We start from the raw sequence: 24,776 nt of genomic DNA on the forward strand, positions 1-24,776 counted from the left end.
AGAAGTGGTAAAAATAGTTTTTATTAATTTTAAAAAAAAAAAAAAAAAAGAAAAAAGGTACTGTCTTACAAAAATATGTACTCTTCAGGAAAGTTAGAAGAAGCAAACTTATTTTATATGGCACATAAGTCTTCCCCAGCCTGATTTTTACACAGTGAAAAAAATCAGGATGCTTACATATAAAGACACCTACTACTTATTATAAAATGAACTTAACAGTGTATCAACTCACAACAAACAACACAAAACTTTTACATATGTATCCTTACAAAAATATGTACTCTTCAGGAAAGTTAGAAGAAGCAAACTTATTTTATATGGCACATAAGTCTTCCCCAGCCTGATTTTTACACAGTGAAAAAAATCAGGATGCTTACATATAAAGACACCTACTACTTATTATAAAATGAACTTAACAGTGTATCAACTCACAACAAACAACACAAAACTTTTACATATGTATCTATCTATATATCATTTATGAGTCAGAGTCAAAATGGATAACAGATACAGCAGGAATACAAAAGTACTTTATTGCAGGGCAGCCTGGGAAAAGGGATAGATATCTTATCATAAAGTGTATTTAGAAAACCAGTTCTGTGACACAGGATCCACAGACACAGATGTCCTGTCATAAAGAATTCATTATTTACAAATATACTACAGAACACTCCATTTGCAAGGAAGTACCATAAATAATTCACGCTCAATACGTGTCAGAAGTGAAGGCAGTGGCATTTTCTCCGCTGTCCTCACGGAGCTCCCAATACTCAGTGAAACAGAGCCCTGCCATAACGCCGCAAACGCTACAAGTACACTGAATTTTCATTAAAACACAACTACACTTCATCCTCCACAAAGGTCTCCCCACCAACACAATTTAGATAGAGACTTCTACACAAGCATTGCCACTGTGGGGACAAGAAGTGGAATTAATTTGTTTTTAAGACATTAAATTGCACATATGAATTTTATTTTCACCCCTGTAAATAATATTGAATTGCCAGCTTGGATCCACTGCCCAGGTGCAGCAGTGTTGAACAGCTCTACCTTGTGTCCTCTGCTCCAACCCAAAGAGGCAAATCCAGAGGCAGGCAAGAAACCCAACTAGTATGACCTCCGCCTCTCTGTGGAAACACAGGGCAATGCTTATTGCAAAAAGCGTGCCAGAAGTTTGACACAGCGATGGAAACACGCCTCTATTTGAAATTAGATTAACACAAATTTTATTTTAGATGGGTAAACAAACAGTCACCAGAAAAAAAAAAAGTCCAGTTGCTACTGATATGGAATGAATCTGGAAAACCTACCTAACAGTGGACGGTTCCTAGTGCATTAGCTTTTCATTTTCCATGACCTGTGCCAATTCACCTATTTCCCAAAAGATCAAGCAAAAATTGCATAAAACCCTTGCTCATAAGTTCATTTTCCCCTCTATTCTACTTGTACTGTTCTTTACTCCAGCAGGATACCTGCATGGATGCAAAACTTCATTTGTCTGAATCCTTTCATCTTCCTAAAAAAACCCAAACAAAAACCCCAACCCCCAGCTACTGAAAATACCCCAAACAAAAGCTCCTCAGAACTCTCCCTGCTCTCACGACAGGTGCCCCTCTCCACACGCATGGGTGGGCAGGACTTAAATCCTGTTTTCTCCCTTTTGAGTCATGAACCAAAAACCAGCAGATTTGTCAAAGAGAGAAAAGAAACAACAAAACAGAAAACCTCACCAGCCTACTAGAGATGGTACTGGGAATAAATACGAGCACAAACACCAGACTTGGCTGGTACATCATTTCACAGCATCAGGTGGCCTCTATCCACCTCCCACAGATCCAGAAAGCAGAACAGACCATTGCGATCACCTGTCTGACTTTCCACCCAAGGTGTGCCGCAGACCTACATGCAGATACATTACTTGTTAAAGTCCAGAACATATATACATCAGCAGTAACCTCCCTTGCTAAAAACATGTAGTTCTAACTCACAAGCAAGCGATCAAGAATCCATCACATCCAAAGGGAGTTGTTTCACTGAGTAATTTATCCTACTTAATAATTTGTGTGTTACAACTAGCCCAGATTCATCTGGTTTCAACTTTCAGCTGTTCAATCTCATTACACCTCCTCCTACTAAACTGAAGAGCTTTGTACTTTCTTTCCTCTATAGATATTTGCAAAATACAACCCAGCCACTTCACTTAAAGTAAGCATGGTAGGCTTTTTATTACAAAAAAAAAAAAAAATTTAAAAAAGAAATCCGTTTTTTACAAGGTAAAAAAATCTAACAGTAAAACAGGTTTTCCAACTGTAATCAATCTCTCAGCTCTCTGAAGCCTTTTCTTCCTTTTTACAGCGTTTTTTTCTAAAGCAGGCACGTAAGAACTGGACTCTGTATTCCAGTAATGATCCTGTGCCATCATACTCTGGTAAAATACTCCTACAGGACATGTTTGGCTTTTGCATCCGAAGACCATATCCATTCTTTTAGTAGCGCTGCAAGGACTCTGTATTTTGTCAGCTTTTTACCATCACTCTAGCTCCCTTCCAATGTAAACTGCTCTCCAGAATGTAGCACCCCCTTCCCTCTGCATAATGTACAGAGGTGGACTGGTCTGTTCTAACATTCTCTCATACTACTCAAGTAAGTCCATATCAAAACGAAATTAATCCCCTGTGTGACAAAGGACATGTCATTATTTGCCATACCCCTGATTTTTGGTGGCATTTTCAAATTTAAGAAGAAATAACTTCATTCAGTATAATTATCAGTGGTCTTGACGCAAAATTATCACAGTTCTACCAACTAAAGGCTTGTAGTTACTTCTCCCTTCCCTTTCCAAACAACCACATTGCTTCATCACCCATTTATACTCACTGCCATTATTTCTCTATTTGCTTCATACGTGTAGGCATACATAAATGTGACAGAAGTCCCGGTATAAAATGTGTTCCTCTTTGCAGAAAAGTGCTGAAGAGCACTGGGTGTATATTTGACGTCCTCACAAGCAACAGTATGGCATACTGTTGTATACTGGTCCATTTTGAGCACTGAATACAGTATTTTTAAATGTAACCTTCACTTCCCCCTCACAGAAATGCTTCATGAGTTAAAACATACCCTGGTTAAGTGAATGCAGGATTGTGGTTTGTTGTTTTGTTGGGTTTTTTTTTTTAATATAGTATCTAATAAAGCATCAGCAACATTAACATTATGGTTATTAGTTTACTTAATATGATGATGTTCCATTAGACAAAAGATAATACAATTGTAGGCTGGAAATTAACTATGGAAACATGTTGATATGGTTATATGGAGTCATGAAACTTTTTCAAATGCAGGAGCACTGTGTCTACAATACAGTTTAAACAAGTTAACTGATTTCAACTGTATACGCATAATAAACTTTTGCTCTATGCTGTCATATCAGATACTCATTCTTCCAATACAAAAATGTTTTTGTTTTGTTTTTTATATACAATAAAGCATTTAGTGACTATTAAAAAAAAAAAACCTATGGTTGAAGTTGAGTCAGAACAACTTGTCAAAACATAGTGCTTCTTGTGCTTTTAGCTCAAAAAGGAGAATTGCTATCATTACTAAATAGCAGTAATATAGGCAAAAGTACCAATTCAGTTGTACTACTTTTGCTTTTCTAGAGTAAGAGAACTTTATCTTTTAGACAAGTGGCACCAGCATTGCAATGGTGTGCTGGAAGAGTAGCATGCATAAAGAGGAGCAGGGGCAGAAGAGTCTGAACCCATCGTCGCAACGTTGCTGGATGTCAGTTGATGTTACAGCCTGTAGGAGAGGATTCCCTTGAAAAGCAGGGTTCTAGACACCAGACCCAACTACCCAGTGCTGCTTTGTCCACATGGATTTATTTAGGGGACGGAAACACCATAATGTAGACCTAAAGGTGTTCTTTTCCTTGGCTAAAGTTTAATAGAGCTTTAACTTTTTAACAAAGGTCAAAGAAGTTTCAACACATCTCCTCAGGTTAACATTGCTTAAGTAAAACCAGCGCAGCCATTTGTTGAACCCTAGTTCAACAGCAGAATTAATTACCAGAATTAATTACTAGCCACAAAGCCTTCCCTAGGATATTTAACTGATTAGCTAAGAACATATCTACCAAAGCTCATTTAAAAATAAAATGTTTCATTAGTCAGAACTAACGAAGGACAGCCAACTTGCCCATCAGAATGCCCCGATCATCACGTAGCTGTTCCTAAATAGCCAAGCTGAGGACTCGCTTCTCTGAGTAAGAGGGGTTTGGGGTTTTTTTTGTGTTTTGACCTCCATCACAAAGTTAAAGGGTAGCAGTTTCCTCATTTCTGAGCGTGCTAGTATCCCAAGCAAGGGAGAGGCAGGGCTTTCACTTCTCACCTGCTCACAGGAAGTTCACACCTCACTGTTACCAACCAAAATAACCGAAACACAGCAAGAAGCTCCAGCCATCTGAGACGACGTGAATCTCTCCCATTCTCTGCGAGCTGGCTTCAAGCGAACCAAGTGATTTTTGTAAGCCCACATCAAGCCTGTGGTGGAGAAGAAGCGGAGCCTGGGCAAAGCAGACAGAGACACCCTGAAGCTGGGGACAGTTCGGACAGGACAGCAAAGATCCCCACCCACTGTGAAGAGCGCCTGCATCTCAGTGACACCGAGCGGAGCGGATAAAGGCATCACTTGAAAGGACAATGTGCAGCTTAAAATGCCGCTAATTGTTATTCTGCTGGTGGGTTGCATATTGGCCTTTTTATCAGCTTTTGAAGTATGATCCAAACGGCAAAGTAGGCCGAGAGACTGTTTCTTGTAACTTCGGATTTCTAATATAGGTTCCAGCCAGTCACTTAGTTCTGCGCTTGTCTTTTGTGGTTGCATGTATTTCCTATTTAAGAAAGGACTATAGCAGTTCCTGGTTTGTCACATTTTCTTCAAATAAAGAGTTTAAGCAGCAGCTTCCTCTGCCATGCATTACTCTGCATTGGTGAACACTCCCTTCCCTCTCACCCTGCTCAGAAATGCTCAGCCACCTACAAAGCTGATTTACAGACACGAGGCAACAAGATGAAGGATTTCAAAACCACATCCATGACGACAGTCCATGGAATTTTTTCCTCCATACCTACATTTCAATCCTCCCTTCTCCATCTGCACTTTCCAGCTCTTTCAAAATAACAAGCAAACGTTTCTCCAGCTTCACAAATCTGGCACATTTCAGTTTCTTTGTCGTTTAAGAGATACACACAAACTATTTGGTATTAACAGTAAGAACACTGTGCACTTTGTAAAGCTTTATTCAAAGCATCCTGTGATCTTTCACCGAAAGCATTAATTTAGCACCTTCACAGTACTTCTGAGGCACATATTATAATTCATCTCACACAGGTGGAAACTCAGAGGCACGCTCAGGCTAAAGTGACTTGCTGTTGGGCTAACCTCCAGAAGAACTCATGTCCCGTCTCCCCAAATTCATTCTGTATTTCAGCATTTCTGGCCAACGCTTGTTCCAGCGCTTCTCACCCTGCATGTAACTTCAGAAGTCATCCCTTCCCTCCTCTATTACCACACCTATGTAAGTCTCTGGCAGAACTTCCCAGACATCTTTTTTCCCCAAGGATTTCCTGAGATTAAGTAATTAAATCATTAAGGAAGTTCATCACCTGCTATGGAAACTACTTATACAAACAACATTCTCACCAACAGCAACCTGTATAGCTGTGTTTCTACGTCCCAGATACCAGCCACACCAGCTGAACATGAAAAGCTGATGTTAACCCCTTCCAAATGAAAAGAACACTCTCAGGGTCTGGTCTTTAAAGGTAATTTCCCTGGGTAAGTGAGAGACTGCTAGTGAAGTATCACGTAAGTCTCAATTTGTTTTAAACCGCAGAAAAAGAACACAGAAGGTCGGTCTCTCTCTCCCCCCCCTTCAACTATTCTTCAGATAATATTGTACAATTACATAAAAGTGTATTTCTTTAACAAGAAGTAAACAAATATATACGAAAGAGGACAAGCAACCAGAAAAGGATTAACACTTTAATATTACCGCAACATCTGAGAACATAAGGAAATGATTTTCAAATTTAATCACTAGTGAAAAATCAAAATCATGTATGAAAAGAAGGCAGGCTAAGCAAATGTGAACTTGTCTTGCATGACAGACAGCACGGGAGCTCCTAACTGTACGTGACTCACTAGTGCTTAAAGAGCATTACTTGTTTTGATTCTTGCACCAGGATCCATCAACATGACATCTGGACACACAGCCCTCTTTCTTGTTTTAATAAAAGTACTTTAATAATGCAAGAGAATACCTTGTCATTAACCACTGCCAGCTATGGTTTTGTTGAACAGTGGCCATTGCTACTTCTACTCAAACCTCATACAATAACAGGTCTCACCAGAAATCAATGACAGAACTCCAGATTATCCTACAGATGACCCTTAAGTACCTGCTGAAATCTAAATTAAACAATAGTTTTCATCTCCTTTTGTGTCTCAAGTAGTCAGAGCCACAAAACATATCAAGACTCCACTCTTCACTAGGGTATTCAGAGCATGCCATCTCATCCCTTTCGTTCCCTCGCACCATGTCTGGAAACTGGAGAAACAAGAACACACCCTCATCTGACTCTAACCCTCAAACCAGAACTGAGGAACAACAGCTGGTCTCTCCAAGTAAGCGACATATGGAGCATGCATTTATCAATTACTACAGAGATAATGCAGGCACCCCTCGATGGCTCTCCAACAGCCTCTCTTGGTAGAAATGGGAAGTTTTCTAGGCAGCATGGTCCATCCAAAAGATCATCAAAGGAAAAAGTTACACAGCAAGCTGCACAGGTACATCCCAAGCACATTTTTCATGCTTTTCAATCAGTAAAAGCTTGTTGGATATCCTCCTAGCATTGTGTCAAAAAGCTCTACTTCAATTGAGTTTTGTTGGTGGGATTGATAGTGTAACTAGTTCAACTTCAGAGAACACTTCTAGCGAAGACTTTTCATCATCACCCCCTCTTAAGGCTACAAAAGGGCATGATATTTTAAGCTGCAAGCCAGCAGAAGAAAGCAGAGAGGAAAAGGACAGGAGATAATTTGTTCTTCCAAGCTGACTATTCAAGAAATCCAGAGGAAGTTTAAGTGGGACACAGTCGAGTCTACTCTTTTGCCTGTCTGTTTTTAACAGCACGAACTAGGATAAGGGCCAGAGAGTGTACGCTTTTCCTTTGTATAAGAAAAAGCATGCAATCATTAGAATAACACTCAAGTTTTCAAACTAGCAAGGCACAGGATCAAAGTGACACCACTAGTATTTATTAGAGGTAAAATTCATCTGAGCCTATGACAGACAGACCAAACGTAGAGTACTCCCTGACCATCAGAAGGTGGCTTTCCTGGGAGGGTACCATTACTCCAGTCCCCACAAGCTTCCCACACTGCCCTAAGCAGATTACTCAAGTCACTTCAGAAATGAGCAGAGTGAGACGCATAAAATGAGGCTGTGTACAACATCCCTACGGAAGTAAAGGTCTTGACCTTTTTAATCTCTAAGAGGTGTGTTCAAATACTATGCTCACAGGCAACTTATAATAAATCATGAAAGCAGTATACTGTTAAGGCTCAACATTTGAAAGCAAAAGGCTAATGAAGTACTAAAGCAACAAGCTTTTTTTCCTCCTGATAAAATGGAGGAGGAAAAACAGACCCAACCCTGTTGGCACACTTTGTAGACAAATTCCTTTTGACAATTTACGAACTTTTTTCTTCCTCCTGTTTAACAAAATTACTTCAACAGTATAAAAGTTGGCAACATAGCTACCTCAGAAGAGGAAAGTTGCTCTATTCCTTATTGGTAAGCACTGCACACACACAGAGAAAAAAAAAAAAACCCACCCACAGGAAATTGAAAGCTATTCATTTAGTTTTAGCCAAGTCTTCGTGAGACTGTACCTTTTGACTATTAGTTTATGGTAAATGTGCAACTGTCTGGTACTTAATCTCATACAAGAGCTAGACCAAAAAATAGTATCAACATTAAATTTTACCTTCGAAATAGAACACAAGTGGTATGAACACAATTCTCTAGAAAAATGCGACTTAGCAAAAACAAAACAACTACTCCTCCACATACATGCGGTATTTAAAAGAAAGAATTCAAAGCTGTAATTATGTTCACACAAACCCAAACTGCAAAGTACAAGAAGTTCAATTTAGGGATTCAAAATCCTGTAAGTGTTATCACTAATGACACCATGTACCCCACTTGCTCTCATATTTTTTCTTTGGTATTTTGGGGGGCCTGATGGGATGCTGTCCATTGCCGTTACCAGGGATCTGAAAGAAAATACGAAATCACTTCTTGTCATCTGCACAGAACATGAAACCTGGAGCAACGGTAAGTGAAAACTGAATCAGGTTACTTTCTGGTAAAGTATATTTTTTGCTAGGTACAGTTTATCTGAACAACAGCTGGTTTTAATACAGCAATAACACAAAATTACAAACTCCTACGAATAAATAAAAAAAAAGAACCACGAGAGTTACTCTTGGGGAATTGCATTCGAGAAGGCAACAATCCTGTAAAAAAGACTGGGGGTCACAGCAGACACAATCTAGATGCTAAACTTCCTGCATGAATCTGCAGCTAAGCAAGGAAACGTAGCCTCTGGACGGAGAAGAACATTATTTTGTATAAGGCAAGGCAGGGAGGGAGAGTATTATCTAAGAACAGTAACAGCAAAGGCAACATGCATTTCTGGTCTATTCACTTCAGAAAAGAAAATACCACAAGAACAGCTAAAGATTCAGAAAATACATCTTACATTGAGAGTTTAAAAAGTCTGCATATTTGGCTTATCAAAGAGGATAATGGTTATCAGTGACTTACCCACAAAATGGCTAAATGTCTCTACCAAAATTTACTCAGAAGATAAAGAATACATTAGCCAAAACTAGTCCCCAAAAAGATGCTGCTGGGCAGAGGAAAAAGTTTTAAAGAGTTCAGAATTAATCTCCTCTGCCTGACTGTACATAATTACAGTTGATTGATATGATGTGTAGTACGCTCAGAAACCCATCAACAGCAAGCTTGCAAAATGCAGTATCCACAAGAACCACTTTCTATCTTATCCAGCTGACTAAAACCCTGTACAATTCCTCTGGCGTTTACATCTTCCCCACTTCGCAGCAATGCTAATCATTTGGAAATACAGACCTCTGCGTTTAGGTAACTCCAACCAGTACGGCTCTTGGAGCACATCTCTTCAGAAGCACCGGCTGCTCCCTACGCATCATCAGAATATTAAAATCAACGTTCATTTGTCTTCAAAGTGCTCCACAGCCTCAGTTCAGGGTATTCAAGGCTTCTCCCAGAGCTCCAGGACAGACTGCGAACCACCGTTCTGCCGCTCTAGCTAATGTTAATTGGTGCTGGAGACTCAAGTTTTTGTGTGGCTAAACGAGGAACGTGAAGCAATTTCCAAGTAGAATCACTCAAGGCAGATCTGAGCACCAAAGCTTAAGATATCCAGATCTTCCTCTCTCCATTTTTTAACTCATAGCAACTTGTATTAAACAAAAACACCTGGACAATGCACTATATTACATCCTTCCACGGATAAAGAGAAACAAAAAAAAGTTTGCTATACTACTACTACAATCGTGAACAAAACACGTAAGAATTTCTAAAGCACAAAATAGAATCGCCTAAAATTCTTCCGGAGGGAAATCATTGTAATTTACAACTGGGACGTGCCTCCTCCTGTCATTTATAGTCAGGAGTGGGCATCTCTGTAAAGTAACAACAGAAGTTATGGACTCACTGTAGAAATTACCAAGTGCGAGTTTGTCATCTGCACTAGTAAGACAGGATGAACAGATACCAGAGGCTCATTCTGGGGACTGAAGTCTATCAATGTATTTCACAGGATCTGTTTTCTAAAACTAAAGCCCATTCCTTGGAGTTCATGAAGTCCACAAGTCATGAGTAGCCCCTGTAATTTCAAGGTGCACTGGCTGAGCATCAAGAGGGCAACCAGAGGGTAAACAAGAGTCACAGCTGGCTTTGCTTCTTGGGCTGCAGACAGGCACCCACCCAGCAGGAACACTGACAGCTGCCTGCCGCATACAACCCCACCACCCAAATGGGTGGACTAGGGAAAGCCCTCAGCTCCTTAACACATCAGCTCTTTCAACAGGAGCAGGAAGTTACCCCCTGCAGCTGGGGGTCAATCACGAACCAAGAGAGCACATTTTTTGTGGGAGATTAACAGCAAACATCCTAGCGACAGGACGAGAGGAAATGGCCTCAAGTTGCACCAGGGGAGGTTTAGATTGGACGTGAGGAAAAATTTCTTTACTGAAAGAGTGGTTAAACATTGGAACAGGCTGCCCAGGGAAGTGTCACCATCCCTGGAAGTATTTAAAAGACGAGTAGATGAGGCACTTAGGGACATGGTTTAGTGGGCATGGTGGTGTTGGGTTGACGGTTGGACTCGATGATCTTAGAGGTCTTTCCCGACCTTCATGATTCTATGATTCTGTGATTCTAAACAAACTTCTGCTGTTCTCAGAGCTCTGTCTGGGTACCTCAACTAATACTTTCCTTTAATTTAAATATCTCGGGGTTTTTAAGTTAAGTTTAATCTCATATGTGAATTTTGCAACTTTTCACTCACCGGGCTCCCCCCAACATTATTTTTAGACTTTTTTTTTTTTTTTTTTTTTTAAACAGCACATCTCAGGTTGACAACCAAGCCAGAGTCTGGAAACTGCACAGCCTCCACGCGGAATGGGTTTCAAAGAAAAAAGCAGAACATTCCTCTATCTCGCTACACCAGCGGCAAACCCTTAGCCTCACTGCTAGGATTTCACCTTCAGCCTGAACTAAAATTTCCATTTTAACTCTGTTTGGCACCCTGTCTTTAATTCGTTTAGGAAAGGTTTGATATGAAGAGTGGACAGTCAAGAAGGGAGTTGTGGAGAGGAAGGAAAAGGGGAGGAGAGGGGGCCAAGATTCAAATGGTCGGTAGTGGTGGTTAGCACTTCGGTACCAAGAGTCAGTCTGATCTGTTTCATAAGTTAACAGGAAAAACAAAACAAAACAAAACAGTCCTCACAACCTGTTGTGTTCTTGGAGCCAGGGTTTCTTAACAAAAGCCGAGAGGCCTCTCCATGCCAATGGTAACAATACATGGCAGGACCTTGACATCTGAAGCACAATAATTAATCATTTCAACAGTAAGTTACAAAGGAGCATCATCCCCTTTTTACTGACAGGGGAGCTGACTCAAAGACAACCAAGGGAGTTGCCCAAAACCACAACACTAGTCATTAGCAGAGCTGCAGTTAGAAGTTCCTGGCTGCCAGCACTATTTTCAAGCACTGAAGCTGGCGGCCGCCCCACAGCCGCAGAGTTGGTACCTTGTGCACTCACCAGGTAGAGGGTCACCTGCTCCCCACACCACACCTCTGAGCTCCAGTCACGCCACCAACATCAGAGAAGGGAGAAGGAAGGTTGCATCCAGCCAGGGTGGTGGGCTCAGTGGTGAGCAGCAGCAGTGATGCCCATGTCACCCTGCTGACCTGCTCTGGCAGGCGCCCACCCCAAAGGGGCAGCTGCAACCCCCAGGGTCTGCCCTGATGCTCCCCTTGTGCCTGCGTGCCCGTTGGAGCCCAGAGAACTTGGGTCAGAAAAATAACCCTAAGGCGAAGTCAGAGCTAGTAGTTTTGCCAGGTTCATAACCTGCATTAGCTCACTGAGTGGGCTGGGGTGAAAGACGAGCAACATGCATTCCGGAGACTGCAATGCTAACCTGCACCCCATCCTGTTTGGGCTTTACGTACTCCGAAGGGAACTTCAGATCAGTTCACTTCTCAAGCAAAAGCTGAAATGGCTCTTTCCATCTTAGCCCTATAGCTTTAATGTGCATTTTACAGTAATGATTTCAGTTTCTCTTAATTGCTTAGTCAAGAGTGCAAAGTTACTTACATCTTACAGAACCAGCCAACTCACAACAAGGATATTCTACAGCAAAAGGTGGCCTTTTTTGTAAGGGTAGTTTGAAAAAGTATGAAATAGGTTAATTTTCCATCTCAATTTTTATAGAAGCAGCACAATTCTTATAACAAACAGCTTGGGAAACCCAGTGTGACAGAGATGGGGAGGGGGAAGTGAGTATTCCACTTTTACATTAAAAGCAGAACTACAGAAATGCACTTTTCGAAACATGATTAGTCTTAATTTATATATAAACTTACATCTAGGCCTCTGTTATATTAGTTGAATGTATTCCCCTGCTTTCTATATTCCACCTGGTATCTGCCTATACCGAGTTCTCCAGACATTCCTTCCAACTCACTTGATCCTTTGACCCTGACAGTTACCTACATATTCAGGCACTGAAGTAATTTATTCTTTTAAAAGTGTTAAGCATTTACAACTTGCGACATCAGATTATGCAAATATTCAAATTTTCTGGAAGAAAAAGAAAAGGAAAAAGCATTTACCTTGATGCCTACATTTACACAGATATTTTCTCCCCCCCAAACTTTGTTATCTAGAGGCTTTTCCTTATGCATGAGAGATTTCCCATTTTTCTCCCTGTGCTTTCCAGGTACTTTCCACATATTGTGACACAACAGCTTAGCAGCACAAGAAAAGGAACTCAAATTACCTGTTACGGCTTTATTCAAATTAGCTTTCTTACTTTGAAAGATTTTCTAAGATGGCTTCTGTGGAGACAAAAATATTCATAGGCAATGTCAAAGGAAGTTATTAAAACTCATCTAGCAGTGATGCAAGAGTTTTGCACTGACGTGCACTAACACAAGAATAAACCACAATGCACCAGTTTAGACAGAAATCATTCTCTGACTTTGTCTCAATTTGGTCTCAAAATCAAGTGTTACTCCCAGTAAAAAAACAACAAAAACACACCCGAAATGCAAAAAAACACAAATACTTCAACCAGTTACCGTAGTTCTGCATGTGTTAAACAAGAGTTTTCACTGTCAAGACTCATTAAAAAAGAACAACCAGAAAATGTTTGCAAAACAGACTGCTATTATAAAGTGCATTAACAGCTATTATTAATAGAATATACATCAGCCTACTGCTTTTCAGATAATCAATATTAATTGGCAACCTGATTTGGAACTGTTAAGGCAAGTGACCTTGGAGTTGCAATTTGTCAGGTCTAAGCTAACGGCGGGTGAAAATAGGCCTGATAACAGTTACTTCCTTGTCATTTCATTCCAAAAATGACACAATGCCGTTTCAGCGATCAAAGTAATTTTTAGCTCATAAACGTACCTCTGAAAATAGATTAGGCCTCATAGAATGATTTTATATTTATGATCCGAGCTATCGGGCAGACATCACGTGGAACTTGACTTGCAGTTCACAAGGGCCCCGGGTTCCTTGGAAGGAAGTAAGATAAAGGCACAAGGAAGTACGGGGGAAGGAAAAGAAAATATTGGGCGAGAGGTCCAGCACCTATCAACATTGCTGCAGGCTCGCCAAGTCTCATAATTTCATCATTAGGCTTCAGGCGTATTAAAAGATCTATTATTCTTTTTTTTTATCCGACCCCATCACATAATCACTAGGATGGATGCCAAAAGCCAGCCATTACAAGGAAGTCACCATGGCTAGGGTTAAAACAAAATTACGCCCTGCACAGACTGGACTGTCTCTCGTTGCTTTAAATGGGACTAAAATATAGCAACCCCTTTAATTGCAACAGCAGCAAGAAACACGTGAGTGCTTCAGAAGTACTCCCGCAGAAGAAGAAACAGCAGGGAACGGGCCGGGCAATATCCATGAAAACTGTAAGCAGCCAAGGGAAAAACATGGACAGGAGGCACAGACAGGACCCGAGGGCACGCTTGGGGCAGGATCCAGATGCCTGTCTGGAAGGATGGAAACCCAGGTGTAAATGGGGAGAGGGAACGCAGGAAGGGAGCAGAAGGTTAAAAATAAATACATAAATAAATAAAATAATACTGATGCAATGGTAGTAAGGGATAGTTGTAAGAACAAGGGACACCTGACAACTGTGGCCTTGAGAAGGAGCATGACCAGGACAGCCGCTTCTTGCAACGCAGGAGGACAGGGACAGGAGGACGGAGTGGGGACAGTGGCTCTTCTCCAGCCCAGGCTGCCGGGGAAGGGATAAACGAAGCCCTCTGAAAGGAGAATGAGATACACACATTCATAGCTCAGGATTAATTTCAACCCACCCAAGGTATCACACAAAACAAGGGCAGAACGTTTTCTTCTAAAGGCAAAAGACGAGAGCCAGTGGAAAGTGCTACTTCTTCCTCCCAGAATCTCGTTTTAAAGCCAGTCCTGTGACTGCTAAATACTGATGCCATGGTAGTAAGGGATAGTTGTAAGAACAAGGGACACCTGACAACTGTGGCCTTGAGAAGGAGCATCACCAGGACAGCCGCTTCTTGCAACGCAGGAGGACAGGGAGTGGGGACAGTGGCACTTCTCCAGCCCAGGCTGCTGGGGAAGGGATAAACGAAGCCCTCTCAGAGAAAGGAGAATGAGATACACACATTCATAGCTCAGGATTAATTTCAACCCTGAGAAGGTATCACACAAAACAAGGGCAGAACGTTTTCTTCTAAAGGCAAAAGACGAGAGCCAGTGGAAAGTGCTACTTCTTCCTCCCAGAATCTCGTTTTAAAGCCAGTCCTGTGACTGCTAGGGATCTGGCTCATGATTTGTACGTGCCTGGGGCTGGCAATAAAGCTGTGGCGAGAGAAGGTGTCGTGGCCTCCAGCTGCAGAACTTGCTAGAGAGAGAGCCTCCTCGGTGTTGTTTTATGAGGAAAGGGAAGAGCTCGCTCGCCCCGGGAAAGATGGTACAACAGCAGCCAGCTGCTGTGCCACAAGAGCTGCCCATGTTACAGCACACAGGTTTACCAATATCCACTTTGCAGAAAAGAACAGCACTTAAAATTAAACTATATAATATATATACTATATAATATACATATAATACATGAGGAGTAATATCTTAGGAAAACACTAGCAGCTGAGTGAGTACGACTAAGTTGCCGTCCCATGTGCATGCCAAGGAAGTCCCCAGCATTGCACTGACACTAGACAAACTTCTCAGTTGACTGAATCCGTGAGACCAAACCAGCCTGAAAACCTGCATTTCTACCCATCCCACCCCGGCCACGCTGCTTTTCAATGAGTATATGCACGCCAGCAGTGATGCCGTGGTGGGCACCGCACGGCCTCCAGCCGCAGCAATGCCAGTGGCGGGCACGCGATGGGACGGCAGCTGAACCGCCCGCGCACAGAGGGGCGCTGGCACAGGTCAGGCTGAACACGCTCGAAGAAGTCCTGAAAGCAATTTTAATTACCCATTCTTGGAGCATAGGTAGACCGGTTCGAACATGTGCAAGTGAAGAAGCTCGTTTACATAACAAGTGAGGTATGCATGCGAGGTGCTTTGTGTAATAGCACTGCAGACGGCAAGACCTCTCACCTGAAGAGCTGTATTTTACCAACTATACACATACAAGACCACCTTCGGGTAGAGAGTAAGCCATTAAATAAAATATTCGTAACACGATTCAACAGTGGCATGAAAGAGGGTAGTTTGAATGGACAAAATGCCTAACACTTGCAAAAAAACCCTAAGCAGCAAGGAAGTCTTTGATTCTTGCATACTCCACGCAGTGCCAAGAGCCATTCAAAGTTTTTGGTTCTTGCTTGGGCAGCCACCCTCCAAAGGGTAACTCAACTTAGCAAACAAAACTTAAATGGAAAAAAAATCAAAACCAAAAACTCAAGAGTGTCTACAAGAGCTAAATCTCTGAATCCAAGGAAAAAGTAATTTAGTCGTGGTCCTCATACATCATGCATTTAGCTGTTTCCACTACATTTTCCAACCAACAGCTAAAAAGAACAATAGGGGTTTTTGAGGCCTGTAAATGGCACAGAGCTCAGGAAGACAGAGGAGACAAAATGAAACACATACGTGATAGAACTGGATAGTCGCAGGGTGGATCGTAAGTTGAAAGACACTGACAATCCCTATGTAATACTACTACTGTGTTTGGCTGTTTGTTTGAATATGGTCATCTCAACACCTAAGAGTTTTAAAGAAATCTGCTCCTCTCTGACAGTGGAAGCCTCTGAACCAGAAACCAAAAGAAAAAAAAAAAGTATCTACCTAAACACTGCCTTTTAAAAACGCTGCTATTAAAAAAAAATAAAAATAAAAACAAAAATCAGCAAACCTACGGCTTCCTTCAGCACATTAGTGACAGCAAATACTCATTTCAAACTCAAACCTAGAGGTTTTCTACACATATACACTCTGTCCTAATAAAAACAGTCCAAATTCGAAAATACTGCAACAGGAAAAACAAGTTTTAAAGCATAGAAGTTAAAACAACTCAAAGATCTTTTTACCTTTCAAATCTCGGGGGGGCGGGGGGAGCAATATCTCAAAACTGAACAAAAACTCTTCTACCTCACCTGTTACTTTATAAAAAGCTCTAAAATAGTAGGATAAGTATGACCTATCTTGCTAACCCCCATGCCTGGAAAGGCATACATTTTTGTCTTCTGGACTTTGTACATCAGTTCACCAGGAGAAAGGACTGGGACAGAAGCTGTACGGAACAGAGATGGTCACTGCTCAGAAGGTCAGAGGCAGATGTAACTTAAAAATAAATATCTCAATTATTTGCAGGGTTCTGTCAGGGAAAGAAACGGTTGTCTTCAACCCGAACAAGAAACGAGTGAGACTGTTTTGTGTAGGAACATGTTTATCTTACCCTCTCTCTTACCTTATCAGACACATCTCCTTGTCCTATTCAGAATCCAGCAAGTCATAAAATTCCATCTGTAACAAAAGGAAAAGTCCATTAATACCTCCTGATAACCTTACAACAAACGGCTAATAAGCAGTTCAAGGAGAAAAAAAAAAAAGTTAAACTTCTGCTGCCATTCCTGTATAATCTACACCCCAGGCAAGTCGCCCTCCCGTCCGCAGTAATCTGGGAAACCTGGATAATAAAGGTATTAAAGATGTTGTAACATGTTCTGTAAGAAACATGCTCTTCCTCCTTCGGCAAGGATAACAGAGGTGGCCAAAGCGTACAGGTTGCCCTGCCGAGTCATAAATAAGTCTGCAGCATCCTCTCATTAAATTAAATGAGCATCAAATTACATAATGTGAATGGTTGTAAAATGAGACCACTGGTAATGGCTAGAAATAATCACAGTGGTGTTATACATCATGGAGACAATTTTCCATCAGTGTATCAAACCTGGGTATGCAGCACCTTTTATCTGCAGGCCAAGAAACTGTCAGCATGCAGCCCTTCTTAAATACAGTAAAGCATGCAAGAAATGGATGGAACAAAGCTCTCATGCACGAGTTTAAATGACGCCTACCCTGAACAAGTACATTTAATTTCTTAACACCTTTACAAACTAACCTTTCAATGCAACAAAGATGTTTTTATAATATAGGTAAACATGACGCAGTCTGGCATACCTGGGATCAGAGGAAAAGAGTACCCACACACCTAACCAACAAAACTGCAACCTTGGAATTGTCAATAAAATTTACAGTCGTGATAGACTCGGGCTTGAACAAACACTTTTCCGTGGCACTATTAAGGAAAGGAGATATGACCTGCAATCCAGCCAGTCCATGAGTCGCTAGGGCAGAAGAGAGACCTCCCGTCTGGCAACTTTGAAAAGCATAAGAGTCTGCCTAGAGTGAGAAATGTGAATCAAGGATCTAAAAAGCCAAACAAACCAACCCCTCCACACAACCTTTTAGCCTTTTCAGCATCCTGCCCACAAGCCCTAGAAGCCTGTTAGTCCAGTGCCAGGCTGGAAAAGGCCAAAAATGTGTAAGAGTGAAATGGCACACTGTATGAGAGAATACTATTTAAAAAACCAAACCAAACCAAACCAAACCAAACCACCCTTTTTTTTTCAATCCAGTTATCTGGGGGGAGATATGGCAGGAATGGAAGGATTTGAAGCAAATAATTTTCACGTTTGCCTACTTTTCCTGTAGTGATGCTACTAAGAGTATCCCTGTGCCTAAAGTACAAAACTAGATGCAAAGAAAACATTGTGTTTTAGTGGTCTGACGTCCCTGATTTGCACCCTCTCTTCGTTTTCCTTGGACACCAAGCAGCCACCATGCCAACAGACCCCAGCGGGAACCACAGGTGCTCAGCACCACGGAAAGGTGCCATCCTTCACCGCGCCGCACTCCCATTTCCCTGCCAGCAAAACGGGGACAGCGGCACATGGGTCCCCAGCCAGGAGGGCTGCCTGGGAGCCAGGGTCCAAACTGTCTGCTCTGGGAGGCTTCTCTTTTTCCCCTTTTTTTAAGTGTACATTAGTGTACACTTTAAGTGCTAAAAATAAACCTTTCATCCAGTGAATACCATTTTCTCATCTTCTACTGATGATCATTTATTTTTTGGCATTACCAGAATAATATGACAACATACTTCCACTACTATGTGGTTTTTTTGGATTCTTTTTGTTCTGTTTTTTCTATAAAGAAGAGATCTTTTGTCCATGTGACAGAAAGATTTGAACAAAAGAGAGCCACTGACCAAGAGACCACTTGAGTATCCCTACCCTCCTATTCCCCTGCCAACCCAGTAAAATTCCTCAGAACACAACCTCTTCCTGGCTATTTTCAGAGAAACTGCAGCAATCATACAAGAACAATGGGGAAGTTTGTTTTACTCAAAGAGTAAATGTTTTGCAGCTTCCAATGTAAATATTTTAATTAATGGATTTTTTTTTTTTTTTAACTCTCTACTGCCTTACTTGTGTTCACATTCGCACAGAGCTATCAGGACAGAAGCAGCACTCAACTTCTATAATAGAGAGGAAGAGAGAAATACAACATAGAAAAATGACACGTTGACTTCAGAAAAAGCACCTTCATAAGCAAATCAAAACTCACTGGGCATTTGCTGGGGGAGGATCTGGGACGAAAAGAATTAAAGAAAAACGAGTCTGCTCATTTCCTGCGTCCGGCTGAGGGCTGGTGTTAGTTCCCATAGAGATAGTGGGCCTATTTTAATAGCCAACTTGTAGAAAACCACAACCTAATCTGTTTCCAAAACAACATTACGCCCAATGACCAGGCTACAAGGAAAAGGCGATGATTATCTTTTTGCCTCAGCCATCAATACAGTGGCTCCTAACCGCCCCATCACTCTGCATCCACTTCACAGAAATGCTCAAATCTCCTCTTAATGATCCATAAACGAAGCGTTGTGGACTCTGTCAGCAGGATGGGACTCAGATTCACTCTCTCTGGGCAGGACTGTTTTGGTACTACAGAAGGTGGCTGGACACAGATGCCAAGCCATCCTGCACATGCTCCTCTGGTGGTTTCTGGATCCAGCAGCACCCCCAGGTGCAGGCAGCTCTTCCACTCTGAACGGTGCCTCTCCCCGCAGAAACCATCTCCCTCCTCTGCCCCCAGATACGGGGATAGAGTTTGGATGCGGTATCAGCAGATGGCTGGCATTCAAGATTTTTTTTAATTTTCTTTTTCAAATGAAGCGGGGCACAGATGGTGCTGTTCCTGCTTTCCCAAAGCCTGACTGGAACGTGAACATAGACCTGTCTGAGCTGGGAAGCTCAGCCCTATAGTATGTTTCTGAGGAGCTGCAGAAACTACTGCACAGACCAGTTTAGCCTGAACCAGTCCCACACGTGGCAGTGTTTCCTTTCCCCTGCTTTTATCTGAATGGGAGGTTTTGTTCCTCTTGTACTGACCTCACCACACTTGATGCCTGTTAGCAACATCCTTCCAGAAGTTCAACAAGCAGCTCCATAGAAATTCCCTGCCACTGTCTGCAATATGCATGCTACCCCGGGTTAAAATCCTCACCGTATCTTTCCAAAAATACTGCACTTGTACTCTTCTACCACCTCATGCAAGATGTTGGTTGCGCGCTTGTAAGACTTCCCAGATTCTGCGATTCTCGCAATCATGATCCACACCAGCTGCTCCACCACCTCCGGGCCACCGTGGCGGTGGCACTTGGCTTGTCACATCCCGTGAGGCAGTGACTAGCACTGGAAAGTATGGGAAGAGGCCCACTGCCCTCTTTCCTGCAGGGGCTACTAATTGAAGGAGGAGCAAGACCTCCTGACTGCAGTTCACTGAGAACAAACCTTCCACAGCCCTAAAGTAGTAAATGCTAACTATCTACCACTGGCCATTAGGATGGGGGGCAGTGGGGAGAAAGAATGCCTGGCTGTTAATTGAGAGAGATCCTCTAATTTGGTAGTAGCAGGAGACGCTGGGGACAACGAGGCGACTGCTGTTTCTGCACAGGCAGCCTGAGGCTGGTGCTCATGCAGAAGGAAGCAGACATGAGCAGATATGTCACCCCCTCATGGTGTGCACCCACCTCGGTACCTGTCTCCTGTGAAGGGTAAATGGATACCGAAGGGCAATGCTGGCTGAGAGCTCCCCTTGCGGCAGGGTGATTCAGAAACTTATGTTTGCAAGATCTTTCCTGTCCCTGCCAATGCCACAAAGTGAAACTAAACCTCCTGATCCTGCATTTGAGTGTTATGAACCACTGCTATGATTGTACATGCATGTACAATATCAGCTTTAGCTTCCACAGCAGCAAAGACTTTTTTTTTTTTTTTATAAAACACATTTGTTTCCCCATATTCCCCATCAGATTTCCAGGCTATACACGCAACATTAAAACACAGAGTAAGAATCAAAGTAGTAAATATCTCTGCTCAAAACAGAGCTCTTGCAAAATAAACTCATACCACTTTTCATGAAAGACCCAAGTGAGGAGGAGACTTTGCATTAAGCCCTCAACATGCATGGACTCTGGAAGAGGAGATCTCTTAGCAAGTGAGCGACCTAAGGCTTATGCCGGTCCTTCCATCTTCCTCTCTGACCTCTTCTAGGGAGGCACTGCAGTCGGCTTTTTCATGTGCCTATTTAATCAGCAATGTGAAACTCACACCACCTTACCACTGTCTCTGTGGTCTTCTCATCAGGGCAACGAGTAGAAATGCTCCCCAAAGGAGCGGCACATACATAAGTCTCCCATGCCCACGGGATGGAAAAGAGAGGGAGGAGAGAACAGATGAACGTTAATCTCTCCTCCTTGCCTTCAGCAGCAGTCTGTACTCTCCCACGCAGAGAAAAGGGAGGCTGTACAATTTGTGGAGGCCAAACTGTCTGGAAGAATGTAGAGAGAGAGAACTAATGGCAAATTCTCTTCTCTATCGATTCTCTTACCGTAAGGAAAGTGAAAGTCAGTCATTGAGTTGCTGGTGAAAGACGAGACCACAGGGTCTTTAAGGGGCTGCTTTTATGCAAACCACAGAGCTGGACTACTCAGGATTGTATCAGTTCAACATATTTGCTACCTAAAATATTCTGCTCACACTGCTTGCACTGTATGACTTCTTACAGGGACTACTTTTATTAGCAGATTACATTTTTTGTCTGATCATAGGAACACACGAAAAGGACCCAAGACCACTCTGTTCTGGATGTTAATTCACAAATGCAGGACTCCTCTGTGCCTACCTGACTTCAAACAGCTACTGCCTAACCACGAGTAGGTAGCCAATAAGCACATGAAATACTAAGGTTGGAGCAGTTGCCACCACACACACTTTAACTGATTTGTGTTTCAAAGGTGTCTGTCAGCATGCAGTACTGTAACATGCGCCAAATGAGAGCACGGGGGAGAAGCTCTAAGCAGGAAACAGAAGCTCGTCTTAGATTAGCACAGCTCGCTCAAGTGTAGTGCTATGCTCAGATTTGGTTTTGATTTGCAAACCTTGCTGTCATTGGCTACGAGGATGTTAGAAGTTTTGTTAAAAAAGCCAAAAAAAAAAAAAGCCAGAAAGCTAAAACAAACACACAAAGTTGCCCTGGCAGCAGTCGGTACCTTTAAAACCTATGTAAGATGCACCTTTCTCAGCCCCTGTTTTACAGCATCCTGCTTCTTGCTTTCCCATCTCCCCTTCCAGCTGAAGGCAGCCGCTCTGATGGGCACCTCCCAGGTCTCCAGCACATCACGTGCAAAAAGATGCAGCAGAGAGAGCAAAAAGAGTGTCTCCCTGCTGCAGGGGCCTGAGGCAACACCAGCCACCTCTGATCTTGAGAGTCCCTCCCCACCACCCCTTAATCCCTACTACAAGAGGAGCATTTTATTGCCTGTTGAGATGTCTTACAAATAAGCAGCAAAGTCCAAGACCAACTTGGCTCCAAGGAAATTTTAAATGGCACCTTGGTGGGCTGGTGGCAGGCTTCCAGCTCTCACCATTAATTCCAAAATTAACAGACCTGGAGTCATCATACTGCCTGAAGATGGCAGATCCTACCCTCAAGCGCATGTGCCAGCAATTGCAGCCATGGTTTCGATTATACTAATACCTGCCCAGCAGGAACCACTCCAAAAGAGTTCACTTGCTTACACTAACCCATGATAAATCACGGTAGCAGAGACATACTGCAACTAGCAACTTGATCAAGGGCAAGGTGAAAGTTTTTCTCCAGGTAATCTAGAGAAGAAATCTGAGCCTTAAAGGGAAAACTTAAATGAAGATTGAGGGGGGAAAAAACCCCCACTATTTAATGTTAGTATTTATTAATATTTGGGCTTCAACTGCGGATAAACAGACAAGAATCTCTCTGCCTGTGCACATATTTAAGACTGTTTACACATGAAGTCCAAAAGGATGTCCTCATTTCATAAATAATTTGATCTGATGACTACATCAGAAAAAAGTGCAACTTGAGGCTACATACAGAGGCAAAACACTTGGCTACTGATGTCTAAACAGGGGGGGGCAAAGACTAAACATCAGAGTCACTAAAACTCAGCAAATGGTTTATAGTTGAAGCTAAGCACATAACATAGTACACATTCAACACACACCAAACCGCGACTCTTCTTAAACTTTTAAAGCTGTGCTTACCAGTAAGTCATTTTAAGTATTCAATATAAGATTCTCCTAAATGTAAACACTCCATCTGTTATTTATACCTGACCACATAAGCCATCCGGCAATGCCTTACTCCTCCGATGCGGTAGGCACAACACATCAGAAAGAGCACTTGTGGAGCCACAGGGCCAGGTAACACACAGACGGCATCGGGAGAAGTTGAGACTTCTCTCTCCCAGGAACGAGGAGAAAAGGTTCCCGAAAGATTTACCGGCTGAGCTCAAACCTTGCATTTTTGTTTTCCTTTGTCACATGTTCCTGTATGTGTGCATATATGGTTGTAGTTACAAGTGTACGTAATTTGCTTAAGATCAATCACTTTGCATGCCAGGGCAGCGGGGGAAACAGAAACCCTGCACACAAGAAACTCATTACCCTATAAAATACTATTTCCAGCTAAAATTTGCTCTTCAGTTTAGTCAAATGCACAAACTTAGTTTGTTTCCAGTTTTGTTTCTCAACTGAGAACCTGTGAACAGCAACATAAGAATACCACAAGCAGTCTCAAAAGATGGTCAAAGAGGTATTTGCTACCCAAAATTTTGGGTAGACTTCTTAAATTGAGCAAATTATGGTTTTTTTTGTGATGTTCCCTATTGTCTGCTGCAAGCCATAATGCCAGGTCATACTCCGAATACATTGCACAAGGGCGTGCTTTGAGTTTAAAGCGAGAGGCAATCAAGAGGTCTGTATGCAGAAGGAAGGAATAGAGGCTTTTTTTTTTTTAAAAAAAAAAAGCAAGCAGTATACATGTAATTTTGGTGTAGCTAAATTTTGTATAGCTACTGATACTGTATATACAGTGTCTGACATACACTATCAGTAAGGAATATCTGACAGTAAAGTAAAAGTCTGTGCTTTTAAGAAGACCTACATTTCTGACCCAGAGGAGCAATGAGGACTGCAAGCATTTAACTTGAAATCAGTGACCACATGTGGTAAAAAAGGCTTGCCAGGATGTGATCCTTAATTATGACTTCATCCTGCACAGCTCCCTTGAAAAAGGATCAGCTGAGACATCTCGCCCAAAGCAGCTCCTACAGAGCACAGCCCAACCAAAGAGGAGACCAGGGTGCCAAAAATAACAGTAAAAAAAGTTTTCCCCTCAAATAATGAGGTATCCCTTATAATTCAGCCCTATAAAACCGGATTTGTCAAGTTCTAAATTGGGTTGCAGCAATATTTCATTACAGTATAAATCTTCCTTACACCCTAGTAAAGATGCCTAATAATTTAATATGCTATAATTTTTTTTTAATCTGGAACACGTCAAAAATTGCCTGAAATAGGCATCTCTTTTACAGTCCATTTTCCATACAGGTATAGATTCCAAAATGTAACTGGTTCACATTCTTTGCACGGAAAAACGTTTGCAAAGTGCATTTACATGTAGACTAAGAAAGGTTGTAATTCTCTCTTGGGTTTCTTAGGTAGGTCAGTGCACATCCTACAAAGGCTTCTGTATTATCCCATGATATTCATTGAGCATCATTTTTTTCTGAAAGCAGCAGAACCTCTGGAAAAGAATTACACCAACAAGTAAAAATTTCAGAAGAAAAAAGTGGGATTCCGGAGCCAGAACTTTTAGAACTTTTTTTTTTTTTAAACTTTTAATAAAAAGTTTCACAGCCTTTTTCTTGCTGAAATGGATTACTACACAAAATGCTGAATAACGACTGTCTCATATACTACTATTCCAGTGGATAACATGCAGAGACTTCACATAAAAAGAAATAAAATAA

The 24,776-nt window shown here is 41.9% G+C and overlaps 1 protein-coding gene across 1 annotated transcript in view; it reads right to left on the reverse strand.

Annotated features, from left to right (window-relative positions):
• The window catches only part of TRERF1 (transcriptional regulating factor 1), a 75,881-nt gene extending 58,993 nt beyond the window's left edge, over positions 1–16,888 (reverse strand). The window contains exon 1 of the mRNA XM_019472159.1: positions 16,830–16,888. The gene's annotated coding sequence lies outside the window, so the exon portion shown is untranslated. The remainder of the gene's footprint in view (positions 1–16,829) is intronic.
• Between the last annotated feature and the right edge of the window lie 7,888 nt (positions 16,889–24,776).

Source organism: Aptenodytes forsteri, unplaced genomic scaffold, assembly GCF_000699145.1.
Source record: "Aptenodytes forsteri isolate BGI_AS27 unplaced genomic scaffold, ASM69914v1 Scaffold195, whole genome shotgun sequence".
NCBI classification, from domain to species: domain Eukaryota; kingdom Metazoa; phylum Chordata; class Aves; order Sphenisciformes; family Spheniscidae; genus Aptenodytes; species Aptenodytes forsteri.